This window comes from Bombina bombina, chromosome 1 (assembly GCF_027579735.1).
Source record: "Bombina bombina isolate aBomBom1 chromosome 1, aBomBom1.pri, whole genome shotgun sequence".
In the NCBI taxonomy this organism is placed as follows: Eukaryota; Metazoa; Chordata; class Amphibia; order Anura; family Bombinatoridae; genus Bombina; species Bombina bombina.
Window position 1 is genome coordinate 1,174,213,723 of NC_069499.1, and position 17,927 is coordinate 1,174,231,649.

At 35.8% G+C, this 17,927-nt stretch overlaps 1 protein-coding gene across 7 annotated transcripts in view; it reads right to left on the reverse strand.

Moving 5' to 3' along the window:
- SCN4A (sodium voltage-gated channel alpha subunit 4) overlaps window positions 1-17,927 on the reverse strand; it is a 360,773-nt gene that overhangs the window by 238,936 nt on the left and 103,910 nt on the right. The window contains exon 2 of one of the 7 annotated variants that reach the window (XM_053699730.1): window positions 16,762-17,109. The exons of 5 other annotated variants lie outside the window; for them this stretch is intronic. The gene's annotated coding sequence lies outside the window, so the exon portion shown is untranslated. Of the gene's footprint in view, window positions 1-4,279; window positions 4,443-16,761; window positions 17,110-17,927 lie in introns of those variants that run through there. One more of the 7 variants, XM_053699720.1, reaches the window with a different exon arrangement.

Consider the following 17,927-nt stretch of genomic DNA (forward strand, 5'->3'; position numbering starts at 1 on the left):
AGCACACCAGGCCTCCTGCCAGGCTGTAACCTACTTATCTTAAAGTGTCATAAAACAGGTTGAGATCTGTGCATATCCTAAAAGGGCCAATTAATTTAAAATAGTTTGCATAAAAAAATGTTTAAAAATTGCTGGCAAGTATTATAAAATGATTTTCAAAAATAAAAGCAAAATTAATTACATAGCTAAGCTGCCTGGAGCAGCTAACTCCACCCCTCTTATCCGTGTTTAGACACAGGCATTGTATTTTAACTGAGTTCACCGCTTCTAGGCCTGCTCCAGCAGATAATCCCTATGCACTTTTGCATTCTACCAAAAGAACAATAAACATAGATACAGCCATAAAAGGAATTGTGTGGGGGAAGTTAGAGCTTTACAATTCAGAAACTAAAAAGTAAGGGTTAATGGCGAGGCACTGCAGTATACATTTGCAGGTAAAGTAATTTAGGTACATTTTATATTATTTTGTCTCTATCCCAACTTGTTTTATGTCCCTTTAAGAAAGGCTTCCCTTTTAAACCCCAGGAGCAATAATCATGAGCCACTCCTAAGTTTAATTAGATCCTACAGCTGTTAGGGTATTCGCAGCGAAAAACACTATCACTTCCCTTGGGTTTCTTAGCAAAATGGTGACAGAGGCAAGCAGTGTCCAATGTAGGAGAACAGACAGATGAGCCCCCCTAATAATTTTTATGACAGATTCCACAATCAACTTCTCCAATTTTTTTAAAGAAATCATATCAAGTAAACATACACTGCAGGCCCTATTTGACAAATCGCAGACTAGATCCTTCTATGTGATATTGTGGTAGTTTTGTTTGCACAAAAAAGCAACATTTTAGAGATTACTAACCCAGAAGTTTTCTCATCATAGTACTGAAGTGTACAAGCACACACAGTAACACCATATATGGTGATGAACTCTAATACCTGTCCTTGATATAACCAATCTAACCTAGTCTTTCAACACCACAAAATAATAAATAATACTTATAATAATTATGACTAATTACGGTTTATGGAGTATTTGAAAAATAAAATTGTGCAAGTGAGTTACTTTATTTGTCTTGTTTATTATTTGCTGATGAACACTCTCTTATTTATTCATATCCTCATTATAACCTTGTTTGTTTGTTTTGTTCTTTTCCCCTCACAATATGGCTGAATAGGCCTGTGAAAAATGTGTATCGTTTGATGCTTACATGCCACACACAAGATGGCAAATGATATTGCTACTTGTGTTTCAGGCATACACTGTACTTTACGCACTTGTGCCATACACAAGATGGTAGATTAGTTTGTTTACTATGTTTCCTTTTAAATGTAATGGGTCAGTTTTGTTCAAGGAAAAGGGTATGTTTTTGTGCTAATTTAAATTTTCTTTCTTTCTTTCTTTTCTACAGTCTTTAATGTCATTTTTTAATTTAGTCAATTTTCTAGCGAATGTAGGCTAGATTTTTTTAATATATAAATACTACATATCTAATGTGATAGATTACTGCCTTATTAAAGTGCCCATTTTGCAAATATGATAGCAAAGATGTTTTAGCTTTTTCATTTGGATTTTATGTTTGTCCATTTGTCATAACCAACTTCCCATCCATTTTATTAATACACCTTATCAGTACCTGAAAATAAGGTAAGGGCTGACACTAGCAAATTATTATCAACATACTTTGCCAATTCACATTTGAAATGATAGAGAGTAAACAATATTATACTGTAATCGTTTGACAAAATATTTAGTTGTAACCAAAAGACGGTTGTCAGGATCCTTTTGTATAGTAAATGCCTAAAATCAATTTGATAACATAACATAGTGATGACTGGGTAGATAGGCGTAGTCTTCACACTATGTTTTGTGGAAACCCCATAATTTAATGCCACAAGTACTCAACAAAAATGGTGACATGCACTTATATCCAAAAAAACCTGCTTTGGAAGCAATTAGACTTAGCGACAGTTTACAATGGAACTTTTTCCATCATTACCAGCAGCTGATCTCTGGCTGCCAAAAAACAATTATGCAAAATATTATTTCAAACATTACAGAATGCTCAAGTAGGTGTAAAAGAGAAAATAAGCTTTTTGAGGGCTCTTTTCTATTGCGATATTGAAGTTTTTAAACAATGCCAGTGCTTCACTTTATGAATTTATTGTTATTTGTAATATTAATTGCTGGCCCAGATATAGGACTAGTTGAAGTTATGTTCCTATTTAAATATCAATATGTATTTACATATAAAAATATAATCAAGCACATATCTCCATAATTCCAACCAGGCCTATGCCTAGGGCAGCACTAAATTTCAACTTTTAGCTGTCGGCCGCTTCGGTAGCTTACGGCTCCATTTTTACAGACTCAATCGAAATGAGCCCATAGTAAGTAATAGGCGTCCTATAATTTTTCTGTCTTGTATAATATAAGGTATCACAGACATGTCAGAAAATGAAACAGATCCAGGGGTGGAACTACTATTGGTGCAGCAGGTGCAGTGGCACCAGGGCCCAAGTGCTGGAGGGTCATAGCAGCCAGTCTATACATAGTTGTTTGCAGAATATATACAACCCTAATGCAGGGGATCATTTTATACAAGGAAGCATGTATAGTATTACCATTGCTTACTACTGAGTTGATTTGTGCATTCGTGCACTTCGTGTGCTAACGATTGCACTCCGCTCTTTTCAGAGCTGGATTTATTCTTGTGAAATTGCAACACTCTGATATTGGGATTTGCACAGATCTTCTCAGTGTGTTGCACTTTTACAAGAATAAATCCAGCACATATCTACTACTGAGTTATCTTTGGGGAGCCCAAAAACAATTTTGCACAAGGGCCCTCTGCTGAGTAGGTCAGCAGTACCTCATATTCTAACTAGCTTTAACATAAAAAGGTTTTATCTAAGTTTTCATCATACACAAATATTTAATATTGTAAAGGGGTATTTGGTAACACTCTGAACACACAGTTACCCTCACACATTTGTGCGATAATAAAATGGAATTTATTATTGTATTAACATGTCCCTGTAATCCATCCAATGTGACTGAACCTACGTCACTCACCTGTGGTTTGTACATCCAGTTCTTTGAGTGTCCCTGTATTTGCACTGTGTTTTAAAAAGTCCCACAATGTTATTCCATTGCTAATGTTAGAGAATAGACATAGCTGGCTAACCCTTCACACTCCACTCCCTGTACATCTTGCAGTGTTTTATGAAAGATCTGTTTTCCCAACAACCCCAGTTTGGAACATTTAACCCTTTGTGATGTGATGGATATCATGTAAGTTATACAACTACCCTGAAATAAAATCTTAGCTAAATTAAATAGCCTGTAAAATGTTTGTTTACTATGAACCAGTAAAACTATAGATACAAAATGGAACCCCCTTTGTTAAAGATGGGAAAGAAGTCAAATTTTGTACTTTTCAAGTACTGTTTCTTACTTGACTAGGTCAGGACTAATGTACATAAGCAATAAAAAGTAGATTATTTCCCATTATAAAGTGGCAAAATAATTTTAACTATTTAAAGTACACAGATTGTAAAGCTTACATTTATATAACAATGCAGGTACAACATAACATCCATATATAAAACAAACAGATAATCACAACTAAAGTCCCCAAAAACAGGCGCATGTAAAAACAAACTCATAGGCAAATGTCAGTGCATGTGAAGCAATAGGACTGCGCAGACTCTCTGTTACACTGTGTAATCCCCATATAGCCCCCAAGTATGGAGGCTTATTTAAACAATCCTCAATCCAAATGAGCATAAGTGTCGCATATTACAAAACTGTGTACTGCTTCGTCCCTTGGAAGTAAGGAGAGGATTTGAAAGCAGAGACATTGGTATACTGACAGACTTTCTGATCACTGCACACTTTAATTCAGGGCCACCCATTTGTTTTGGGTCACTATAGATGTTTTGTTATTAAATACTTCATAACTTTAGAGACTGAAATGTGTGAGTGGCCTTTTTAACTGTTGTTATTGCAACCTAAAATAAAAGGTAATACACTACTGTTTACTATTTTTGCTTTCCCTATATGAACTGTGGAGATACCTCTATCGTTTCAGGATTCATGAAGGATTACTGATCTGAAGCTCTACCTACTTCCAAGGAAAAAAGCAATGCACGGTTCTGTAATATGTGGATTAAGATATAGCATATATATATATATATATATATATATATATATATATATATATATATATATATATATATATATATGAGAGAGATATTAAAAATATGAAAGTTGATTTGTTCTTACCATATAAATTCAAATTTCCTCAAAGGAACAGTAGAGTAGAAAAATCCCATAGAACATGGAAAGCTGAAGACTGAGCTTCCTGGAAGTATCTGAGAGCCAGCTATAAGGTGTACTAGAGCTCATTCCAGTGTGTGTGTCTCCTGACATTGATCTGAGTAGCTTTGCATGGCAAGCAGATCAGTTAACGACAAAACTACAGGGCGGAAGAAGCTCTGCTTATAACTTGTAACTCTATCAAGTCAGAGCATCAGGAGTGGGAGGAGCAGACAGGACCACCAAATCTCTAAAACACAACTTGTCATTTCATATATGTAGAGCTAACACATAAAACATCCTGCTTTAATCAGCCCATCCTTAGGATCGGAGAATACCATTTTACTGTAGGATATAAAAGTAAATATAGTTGGTATTTTAAACAGTTCAGTAGGAAACAAATTATAGAACCCAAGCTAGGACACAGGTGTATATATAACTGACTGAATGGCATCACTTACAGCTGTATGTCATTGCAATACTGTAATACAATATATATACCAGTTTATAGTACTGCTGTCTCGAGTCACATTATAAATGATTCTATAAAGGTTTTATGGGCAAATACAGACTATGGGGTCTATTTATATATGTGCGGACAGACATGATCCGCTATAGCGAACCATGTCCGCCGCACATCGATAAATGCCGACAGCGTATCATTGCACCAGCAGTTCTTGTGAACTGCTGGTGCAATACCACCCTCTGCAGATTCGTGGCCAGCTAGCAGGGGGTGTCAATCAGTCCGATCGTACATGACCGGGCGGATTGCTATACGCCACTTCAGAGGCGGCGTATGAGTTTAGGAGCAGCGGTCTTAAGACCGCTGCTTCTTAACTCCTTTTTCCAGCAAGCCTGAAGGCTTGCACGGAAACAAGAGGAACAGGGGCCATTCGGTCCTTATTAAATAGACCCCATCAAGTGCATCTAAAAAAAAATATTAGGATTTTAGATTTGTACCTGCCATTAAAATCTATGTTTCTAGTATTCCAGGGTACATGGATCCTCCTTTATATACTAAACAAGATTAATAGGCACGTGCATTCGGATTTGCTAGAATGCAAAAAATTGCGTTTTCTGTTTCACAAAGTAAAAGGAGCATCCCTTGTAACAAATAGGCAAAGGAAAAAATGATAGTGCTGGATTTGTTTATTCGTTCATGTGGTTAAAAACGTTAGTCTAAAGCCAGGAAAGAGTTCAAAATTTCTGATTTTTACATCAATCAGATGGGAAATGATTCACAAGTTCAAAATTACACTATCCGATAGCTATATCCAGCAATATCCTTGCTAACTGATTTATTCCTGTGTCAGCCAACAAATATATAAGCTTCTTTTTTGTTTTTAGCTAAACCTAACCCCATAAAAAATATGTTTTTGTGTGCTCCTGCCAGTTTGTAACAGTAGCCCTATCTTCTACTTTATTTAAATCTATCGGCTAGATTACGAGTTGTGCATTTTTTACGCCCGCTGGTATTACGAGTCTTGAAGGTTTAGGGTCACCGCACACTTCTTTGGCCTTACCGCAAAACGACTTACGTAAACTTTGTAAAGTCTTTTTTTCTATGGGACTTCCATAGCGCCGGTATTACGAGTCTGTCCTGGGAGGCCAAAAAGTAAACGGTACACCCTACCCCGTCAAGAGTCCTAACGCATTTAAAAGTCAGTAGTTATAAATTTTATGGTACAACGTAACATAAAACTCATAACTAAAGTGCTAAAAAGTACACTAACACCCATAAACTACCTATTAACCCCTAAACCGAGGCCCTTCCGCATCGCAAACACTATAATAAAAATTTTAACCCCTAATCTGCCGCTCCGGACACCGCTGCCACGTACATTATATTTATGAACCCCTAATCTACTGCCCCCAACATCGCCGATGCCTACATTATATCTATTAACCCCTAATCTGCCTTCCCCAATGTCGCCGACACCTAAATTATATTATTAACCCCTAATCTGCCGCCACCAACATCGCCGCCACTATATTAAAGTTATTAACCCCTAAACCTAAGTCTAACCCTAAACCTAACACCCCCTAACTTAAATATAATTTAAAAAATCTAAATAAATATTCCTATCATTTAATAAATTTTTCCTATTTAAAACTAAATACTTGCCTATAAAATAAACTCTAAGCTAGCTACAATATAACTAATAGTTACATTGTAGCTAGCTTAGGGTTTATTTTTATTTTACAGGGAAGTTTGTATTTAATTTAACTAGATAGAATAGTTATTAAATAGTCATTAACTATTTAATAACTACCTAGCTAAAATAATACAAAAGTACCTGTAAAATAAAACCTAACCTAAGTTACAATAACACCTAACACTACACTATAATTAAATAAATTTACTAAATCAAATACAATTAAATAAATTACATACAATTAGCTAAATTAAATTAGCTAAAGTACAAAACAAACAGACACTAAATTACAGAAAATAACAAACAAATTACAGATATTTAAACTAATTACACCTAATCTAATAGCCCTATTAAAATAAAAAAAAGCCCCCCAAAATAAAATAAAAACCTAGCCTAAATTAAACTACCAATAGCCCTTAAAAGGGCCTTTTGCGGGGCATTGCCCCAAAGTAATCAGCTCTTTTACCTGTAAAATAAAATACAAACAACCCCCAACAGTAAAACCCACCACCCACACAACCAACCCCCCAAATAAATAAAATACTATCTAACAAAAACTAAGCTCCCCATTGCCCTGAAAAGGGCATTTGGATGGGCATTGCCCTTAAAAGGGCAGTTAGCTCTTTTGCCGCCCAAAGTCCCTAACCTAAAAATAAAACCCACCCAATACACACTTGAAAAACTTACACTAACCCCCTGAAGATCGACTTACCGGGAGACTTCTTCATCCAAGCCGGGCCGAAGTCCTCAACGAAGCCAGGAGAAGTCTTCATCCAAGCCGGGCAAAGTGGTCCTCCAGATGGGCAGAACTCTTCATCCAGACGGCATCTTCTATCTTCATCCATCCGGCGCGGAGCGGGTCCATCTTCAAGACATCTGACTGTCAGGGATTTATCTCTTTTCATGCTGTACCTTTAAGAAAGTGAACTCACTAGCCCTATTTAAGGCTCCTCCCAACAGAACTCATTGCTTGGTAATTTGTTGCTCAGTGACAAGCTGCTTCTGAAGAGACCTAGCCGTTTATACAACTCTGTATTTCACTTCTTTGCTCTCCAAACTCACCCTGAGTTTCTGCCTGCTTGAATCAACCTGCAGATGCTCTTTTGTGCCTGAAGATTTTCACCGTTTATTCCAGTCAGAGATTTCTCAGTCTCTCTCCTGTATTGAAGTTACTCCCCGCAGCGTGTGACGTCACGCCCGACATTCTCCCGCCGCGGTTCTCTGTCAGGCTCGCTGTGATACCGCTGGGACTGTTTGCTGTCTGGTAACAGTATTACTCTGCTCATTTGCCATCTCCTGTAATACTGGTCTGTATATATTGCATTGTATGAACTGTGTGTACTGCTGCAACTTCATTATACTCAAGCTTGCCATATTAACTGTGTAACTCTCACCTGCTGGAGATTCATATACGCTTCAGATGACAAATATGCACTAAACTATTTCTTCTACTTACTAACTTGCATACAAATAACTGTGACAAAGATTCATATTGCTACCATTTCTCATAAACGGACTTCCTAAGCATACTTCAGTCTTTATCACAATTAACCTTCATTCTGCTTGCAAATAACTGTTTGTATAAACTTCAACTTTACCTGTTTCATGAGATTAACACAGCTTCTTATGCCTTTATTGAACAAGTTTGGAAATAACTAATATTCATTATCAAATTATGGTTTACATAATGCCCTCAGCTTGATTTATTCATTCAGATAACAAAGTACTGTGTGATTTTTGGTGTGTTTGCTAAAGCCTGCTGCATAAACTATTTTACACTGCTTGTGTGTGTGAATCAAGGCACCTGCAGTAATTAACTCTTTCACTACTGTTGAAGTTACATTCCTCTAAGAATTACTCTCCTTTCTGCTGCTAGCAGTTATTGTTGCGTGAAGGTTTCGTTTTCACTCAGCTACCCTGCTGTAGTGACCCTCAGATCAATGAGCATATCAGGGTTCCCTTAAGTTCAATCTGTGGGAATCCGAGGTAAGGTGTGAGACTGAGTGGTCCTACATTAGCAGTAAGCTGTTGTAGTAGTGTTTTCTAAAATAACTTAACAAATCCTAACACTGACACGGAGCATCCTTTTCTGCCGACGGACTAACGACGAATGAAGGTACCTTTAAGTGATGTCATCCAAGATGGCATCCCTTAGATTCCGATTGACTGATAGAATTCTATCAGCCAATCGGAATTAAGGTAAAAAAAATCCTATTGGCTGATTGGAACAGCCAATAGAATGCAAGCTCAATTTTCTACCTTAATTCCAATTGCCTGATAGAATTCTATCAGCCAATTGGAATCTAAGGGATGCCATCTTGGATGATGTCACTTAAAGGTACCTTCATTCGTCGTTAGTCCATCGGCAGAAGAGGATGCTCCACGTCGGATGTCTTGAAGATGGGCCCACTCCGCACCGGATGGATGAAGATAGAAGATGCCGTCTGGATGAAGACTTCTGCCCGTCTGGAGGACCACTTCCCCCGGCTTGGATGAAGACTGCTCCCGGCTTCGTTGAGGACTTCGGCCCGGCTTGGATGAAGATATCTCCCGGTAAGTCAATCTTCAGGGGGTTAGTGTTAGGTTTTTTTAAGGGTGTATTGGGTGGGTTTTATTTTTAGGTTAGGGACTTTGGGCGGCAAAAAAGAGCTAACTGCCCTTTTAAGGGCAATGCCCATCCAAATGCCCTTTTTTTAGGGCAATGGGGAGCTTAGGTTTTTTAGATAGTATTTTATTTGGGGGGTTGGTTGTGTGGGTGGTGGGTTTTACTGTTGGGATTTTTTTTAAGGGTTATTAGTAGTTTAGTTTAGGCTAGGGTTTTTTTTTATTTGGGGGGCTTTTTTATTTTAATAGGGCTATTAGATTAGGTGTAATTAGTTTAAATATCTGTAATTCGTTTATTATTTTCTGTAATTTAGTGTTTTGTTTTGTTTTTGTACTTTAGCTAATTTAATTTAGCTAATTGTATTTAATTTATTTAATTGTATTTAATTTAGTAAATTTATTTAATTATAGTGTAGTGTTAGGTGTTATTGTAACTTAGGTTAGGTTTTATTTTACAGGTACTTTTGCATTTATTTTAGCTAGGTAGCTATTAAATAGTTAATAACTATTTAATAACTATTCTACCTAGTTAAAATAAATACAAACTTGCCTGTAAAATAAAAATAAACCCTAAACTATCTACAATGTAACTATTAGTTATATTGTAGCTATCTTAGGGTTTATTTTACAGGTAAGTATTTAGTTTTTAAATAGGAATAATTTAGTTAATGATAGGAATATTTATTTAGATGATTTAAATTATATTTAAGTTAGGGGGTGTTAGGTTTAGGGTTAGGGTTAGGGGTTAATAACTTTAATATAGTGGCGGCGACGTTGGTGGTGGCAGATTAGGGGTTACTAATATAATGTAGGTGTCTGCAACATTGGGGAAGGCAGATTAGGGGTTAATAGATATAATGTAAGTGTTGGCGATGTTGGGGGCAGCAGATTAGGGGTTCATAAATATAATGTAGATGGCGGCTGTGTCCGGAGCGCCAGATTAGGGGATAATAATATAATGTAGGTGTCGGCGATGTTGAGGGCAGCAGATTAGGGGTTACTAAGTGTAAGATTAGGGGTGTTTAGACTTAGATCAATGTTCCAATTCATCCCAGCTGTGTATACATTATACTTTATAGCCCTTTCAATTCAAATACCATTCAAATACCTTGTGATATCTCATATACCTTTTAACTCATGACTTTTTTAAAAAATATTTATATTTCATATTGATAATTTTTATTAGATAGTGTATATATAAGTATAACACTTTATTTGAATGCATTTATGTTGTGTTTAATGCAGATTTTTTTTAGCTAACCTGGCAAACACAAATTTAATTTGCACTTGTGCGGTCGCGCTTACTTGCAACTTTTAATACGCATGCAAGTTAATGCAGGTGTGATATTTTAATATTGCGTGCTAACGTTAGCGTGCCACTTGTAATCTACCCCATAGCTTTTCTATAGATAATACTGTAATGCTGAAATTTCAGTTAGTAACAATCTAAACAGGCAAAACAAATAGACATTTTAAAACACTAGCTTCAATCTATCAGCAATTTGCTCCTGAAAAAAACACTTTTTTGCTTTCTGAACCAAATTGTTAGCCAAGTTTCTTAAAGAGCTAGGAGAGTCAAAATTAAACCTGCATGATTCAGATAAGAGTATGTAATTTTAAGACACTTTTAAATTCACTTTTATGTTCAAATGTGCTTTGTTTTCTTGGTATCCCTTGTTGAAAAATAAGACGCACATACACTAGTGGGAGCTAGTTGCTGATTAGTGCCTGCACACATTTGTCTCTTGCGATTGGCTCACTAGATGTGTTCAGCTAGCTGCCAGCAGTGCAATAATGTTCCTTCAGCAAAGGAGAACAAGAAAATGAAGCACATTTGATTATAGAAGTAAATTGCAAAGTTGATTAAAATTGTATGTTCTATACAAATAACAAAAAAATTTTTTTGTAGTTTCCTGTCCCTTTAAAGGATTACTTTCTGTTATAATTTTTAAGCTAAACAACTAACATATTAAAGTTAATAAACATTAATTAAAACCTACTGACCTATATTTTCTCCAAAACAAAGTTTCATAACGTTCTAAAAGTTTTATCTTTTATTCGCCGATGATGTCACGTTATCCTGCCCACTATTTTCAGCACTGCATGTTCAAAATACTTAAACCAATAACTTTGTGTTTAAAGCGCCATTTTGAAACCTAGGTATTGTAAACGGATTGGTACAGAGCAAAGGATACCCACGGAGTGGGTTTGGAAAACAATTAAATTTGCAGACAAGATTTCTGATATACGGTAGAGATATGTTAATGAAATGCTATTGATAAAAAGCGTATTTGGGGTAGTTAGTTAGTAACAGGCATAGAAAATATTTACTTACAGTGGCCCTTTAAGTGATCACAATGCTATATCATTTAGTTTGTTAAAACTCTGCCAGTGGAAATGAGTTTTCAGCAGAAAAGTACCCCAAAGGACTTTTTGAGTGTTAAGTACCTCGAGCTGCTGGTGCAACGCCGCCCCATGCAGATTTGCGGCCAATCGGCTGCCAGCAGGGGAGTGTCAATCAACCTGATCGTACTCGATCGGGTTGAATTGTGGCGATGTCTGTCCGCCTGCTCAGAGCAGGCGGACAGGTTATGGAGCAGCGGTCTTTAGACCGCTGCTTCATAACTGGTGTTACTGGTGAGCCTGAAGGCCGTACGGAGCTTGATAGATATGCCCCTTAAACTTTCTCATTGTAGCCCCTGCCCTCAGGGAGATAAGAGAGCAAACATATTTTGAACTTAAGTTGCATTCTGCCTCTTCTGAGCATGAGCAAAACAGTCTTACTGTTTCCCTTGCATTTACTAAACACTAAGGGGTAGATTTGTTGTTTTAAACCCTAATCTGCCGCTCCGGACCCCGCCGCCACCTACATTATACTTATAAACCCCTAATCTGCTGCCCCCAACATCGCAGTCACCTACATTATAGTTATTAACCCCTAATCTGCCCCCCCAACGTCGCCGCAACTATATTAAATTAATTAACCCCTAATCTGCCGCCGCCGCCAACGTCGCCGCCACTATAATAAAGTTATTAACCCTTAAACCTAAAAAGTCTAACCCTAACACCCCCCTAACTTAAATATTATTTAAATACATCTAAATAAAATAACTACAATTAAATAAATTAATCCTATTTAAAACTTAATACTTTCATTGTAGCTAGCTTATGATTTATTTTTATTTTACAGGCAACTTTGTATTTATTTTAACTAAGTACAATAGTTATTAAATAGTTATTAACTATTTAATAACTACCTAGGTAAAATAAGTACAAAATTACCTGTAAAATAAATCCTAACCTAAGTTACAATGACATCTAACACTACAATTTCATTAAACTAATTACCTAAACTACCTACAATTAATTACAATTAAATGAAATAAACTAAATTATGAGAAAAAAACAAACACTAAATTACAGAAAATAAAAAAAGAAGTTTAAACTAATTTATGAGAAAAAAACAAACACTAAATTACAGAAAATAAAAAAAGAAGTTTAAACTAATTACACCTAATCTAATCCCCCTAATAAAATAAAAAAGCCCCCCAAAATAATAAAATTCCCTACCCTATACTAAATTACAAATAGGCCTTAAAAGGGCCTTTTGTGGGGCATTGCCCCAAAGTAATCAGCTCTTTTACCTGTAAAAAAAAAATACAATACCCCCCCAACATTAAAACCCACCACCCACATACCCCTACTCTAAAACCCACCCAATCCCCCTTAAAAAAACCTAACACTAACCCCCTGAAGATCACCCTACCTTGAGCCGTCTTCACCCAGCCGGGCTCAAGTAGTCCTCCATACAGCAGAAGTCTTCATCCGATCGGGGCAGAAGAGGTCCTCCAGACGGCAGAAGGCTTCATCCAGGCTGCATCTTCTATCTTCATCCTTCCGGCGCGGAGCGGGCCATCTTCCGTCCAGCCAACACGGAGCATCCTCTTCAATCGAAGTCCTAACGAAGAATGAAGGTTCCTTTAAATTACGTCATCCAAGATGGCGTCCCTCGAATTCCCTCGAATTCCAATTGGCTGATAGGGTCAGCCAATCGGAATTAAGGTAGTAAAAATCCGATTGGCTGATCCAATCAGCCAATAGAATGCAAGGTCAATCCTATTGGCTGCTTGAATGAAGATGGACCCGCTCCGCGCCGGAAGGATGAAGATAGAAGATGCAGCCTGGATGAAGCCTTCTGCCGTCTGGAGGACCTCTTCTGCCCTGATCTGATGAAGACTTCTGCCGTATGGAGGACCACTTTTGCCCGGCTGGGTGAAGACGGCCCAAAGTAGGGTGATCTTCAGGGGGTTAGTGTTAGGTTTTTTAAAGGGGGGATTGGGTGGGTTTTAGAGTAGGGGTGTGTGGGTGGTGGGTTTTAATGTTGGGGGGGTATTGTATTTTTTTTCTACAGGTAAAAGAGCTGATTACTTTGGGGCAATGTCCCACAAAAGGCCCTTTTAAGGGTTATTTGTAATTTAGTATAGGGTAGGGCATTTTATTATTTTGGGGGGCTTTTTTATTTTATTAGGGGGATTAGATTAGGTGTAATTAGTTTAAACTTCTTGTAATTCTTTTTTTATTTTCTGTAATTTAGTGTTTGTTTTTTTCTCGTAATTTATTTTATTTAATTTAATTGTAATTAATTGTAGGTAGTTTAGTTAATTTATTTAATGATAGTGTAGTGTTAGGTGTAATTGTAACTTAGGTTAGGATTTATTTTACAGGTAATTTTGTACTTATGTTTGTTTGTTGTCCATGATTCTGTAATTTTTAATTTGATTTTTTTTTTCATTTCGCTCTTCATTTGTTCACATATATTGTTTTGACTAGTTTTGGTACTAGTAATACTATTGTGTTTGTTATATTGTACAAATAGTCAATTACTGCTATATAGTGAGCACCCCCTTTTATTAATTGTGAGCTGGGCTTTACACCTTTCACACACATAAATAATTGTTTTTATCTGTTAAATTCACAAATTTACACTTGGACACAAAGGAGAAAAAAACATAACTGCTTGGCACACACATAGATTACAAAGGTTGCAATATATCTAATAAGCCCCCTGATTTCCCACTATTTGTAGGGGTCATGAAATCATAGTCTGTAATAAGATAGGGATTATTTTCTTCAGTCGCTAAATGCTTCACAATGGGCCTCTCTGTCCTTGTATTTTCATTTTTTATTTGAACCCTCCTGTCTGTTATAGATGTATGGGTATTTTATATGATTGATACATTTATTGTATTCCTTCCTCAGTACTCAGTCAGTGAAATGTGTTTCTCTTTTTAATTGAATTTATGTTAGTATTATCACGATACGTTTTAGCCATCTTATTAAAAGTTATGTTTAGGCTCTATCATGCAACCGTTGTAATCTAAGTGTGTGCCAAGCAGTTATGTTTTTCTCTTTTGTGTACAACTGTAAACTTATATATACCCTGGCACCCCCCACATATTTTATTTAGCCAAAATATAATTTGAAGCCTGTATGTATTTTAGGGTAGAGACAAAAATAGCCACATGATTTGACATTTAGGAGACATATTACAAAAATTATGTATATGTAACTCCCAAAAATGTTGTAATATTAATTTAAAAAGACAAGTATACATTTTTATATATAAGGTTATTTCTAAAATACTTCTTGGAAGTTCTTCTCCAGATATCTTGAATACCCATGTTCTTCAGTTGTGCTAGTCTCCCCCCCCCCCCCCACACCCCGCTATTAGACATAAGTATACACCAAGGCACATATTTCATATAAGAGACAATAAAACCAAAAACCTGCCCCTTTTCTTATAGAATTCAGTCAGTTCTGCACTATAATTTTTCTCCAACTAGAGAATATTTGTTTATCAGGCCTATAGAAAGTAATGACGCTCTCTGGGAAAATGAAGCTGTCAGTTTTTCAGTTTTAATTTAAATAAAATAAATATAAAGTGCAATTTAATTTGTAAAAGATACACATAAATATACCATGTATAATCCTATTTTGTTAAAGTTACACAGGAACAGCATAATCATCATTTGTAAAGTCACAACCCTAAATACACCACTATATACAAATTAAAATACAAACTGAAGTGTAAAGTAATATAAAATACAAATCACAAAGTGTAAATGCTATATGGCACTGGGCTTGTCTCTCCTTCATATACACAAACATATGGAATGCCCTTTAGAGAAGTATAGCAGAATCTTGTGAGGGATCTCACAGTGCTAGGGATCATTTTATATCATCTAACCTGAGCAGAGAGCTTTAGTTCATCAGGCCCTAAAATCGGATGCATTTAAAAAGGGCTTTTTCCCCTGTGTTGAATAAACCTGCTTTTTTGTTGTAGTTGTTTCTATCTAAAAAACATACGGATTGGAAAAAAACGCTGTGTTAGTCCCAAAAATAAACACAATGGTGCTATTTGAAATTTCAAATCTTCATGCAATGTAAATAAGTAAATGTAGGTAATAACAAAGTGTTAAGGCAGATACTGACTCTTAGTCCAAACTGATAGCAAGTGCAAATAAAAAGTCAATGTTGTACAGACCTGGACAGAACAGTACTAGAAAAATAGAGAGTGATACCTCTGGCCCGCCACATGCATCACCTGACGCGTTTCGCCAAGGCTTTCTCAAAGGTGACATGCCATTGAACTGAAAGTGCCAGCTTTTAAATGCCTGGTCAATTTCGTCACTGAGCTCAACGCCCATTTTCCAAAACCAGAAGTGACGTATCGGCCGAGATTTAGCCAATAGCAAAATTCAATTTTGAATTACTAGGTAGAATACAATTAGCATATTTTACACAAACGGATTCATTTGTTGACTTTGTTGCTTAACTGACATTTCTGACAGTAAGTCTAAAGTATTAAGAAATTATATGCAGCAAAGTATCTTCATAGTGAACAATAGTGTTTATGCTATATAGATCTCAGGCATAAAAAAGACTTAAAATATTAATTACGAATAAAATGAGAAGACATATATGCACTTCAGGGATAGGAGAATTTTAGAGAATATCAGGAAACAACTAATGTGCATATGGTATATGTATTGGAATGTCTTACGCATGAATAGCTTAGTGTCTTAATGCCCGCATATATACATCATAAAGTTCACTCAGTGTGATGAAAATTCATTCTTAACTTTTATTATAAATACTATGTATATATGCGGGCAGCTGACAGAGAAAGGAACATTGCAGATTCTGGTGCAAAATAATTATTATAATACAGTACCATTGTTTCCTATGTCTTGTGGAGGGTTCTTCAATATATTACATAAGACTTAAAGATAGTAATGTAGAGAGTATGGTAATTAAATTATGTGTGTATATAAAATGCATACATACAATTATACAGTACAGGAGTATTTTCTGGAGAGGAACATAACTAGTGAATTTACTATTATTACTTGATACACTCAGTATATATTAACACTGTGAAATAGGGAAGAGATGACATTTTAAGGGGTTTATCCCTGAAATAGATCTAAATCCCATCTTGCATTAATACCTTTTGGTTCTTTAGTTTGTAAAATGAAAATTCTGATTATCCTAGCTTTGGGAAGGAATAATCTAGATTTTATTAGAGACAGAGACGATTATTTTGCATAAGCCTTTTCCTTTACTGCTCAACAGCCAATAAATAATAAAAAAATTTAACATAGAAAGAACAGAAATGAATATAGAGACCAATGAAATAGAACCCTGGATGGTGTGATCTAAAGCAGACCAATCAGAAAAGTTAATTCTGTTATAAACTGTCCACATAGTATCCCAACTGCCTCTTTGAACTTTGGTGCTTGAGAAGAAAAAGTTGTCGTAGTCTTCACATATAAGTCCATAAACTGAAGCAAAAAACATAAGTAAGAACCAGAAAAAATAAAGAAAAAACTTGAAACACAGTCCATCAGACGAAACTTGAAAAGAAGGATGGAATCCTATAGAACTGGAAGAGAATCCACAACATGAATCTTGATCTCGAAGATTATCACTTGGATGAATCAGAAGTTCATAATCCTGAAGAAGAGGGACCTGGAGCTGAATATATATATAAACATTAATTATCAAAATTTAAATATACAAACAGGGTAAGGGTATAGGGAGGGAAAATAATTGTCTGTCTCTTTAATAAAATCTAGATTAGTCCTTCACAAAGCTAGGATAATCTGAATTTTATTACAAGGACAGAGACTCATATTTTGCAAGTTTAAAGCTAAACATATATAAGTATCAATCTAATAAACATTGAGGTAAAAAATTAATAGGTTTAAAATAAAATTGTCTGAAAACTGAATCTGAAGATCAGTCAGCGGCATTTAGAATTTCTTGAAGAGATGCTGATGTACAAAAAGCTTTAGATGCAGCAGCTCCTCTTATGGAATGAGAAGAAAAAGATTTATCAATACCTGCTTCACAACCCATTTAATCCATCTACTAATGGAAGTAGAATAAACAGGATGGTGAGGAGGAAACATATTAAAAGTTGATTAGAAGAAGAAAAATTTCTAAAAGACATAGTACATTTTTTATATTTCTTGAGGCAAAGTACAATGCACAAAGAGGGACGATCAGAAAAATAAGGGTAAAAGATACAGGAAGACATAGATTTTGTTCTTCTGGAAATATTAAAAATGACACCATGAGGTAAAAACATTTTAGATGAAAAATCTATAGCCTTTACATCAGAAACCCTTCTGCAAAATAACAGACAAAGTAGAGTTGCAAGTTTGCAAGTAAGTTGTTTAAGTGAAAGTGATTCATTACAAGGCAAGGACTGAAAAAGAGAAAATATTAAATTAACGTCCCAGAAAGAAGAATATTTAGCTGAAAAGTTTAATGGACTTCATTAGTCTAGA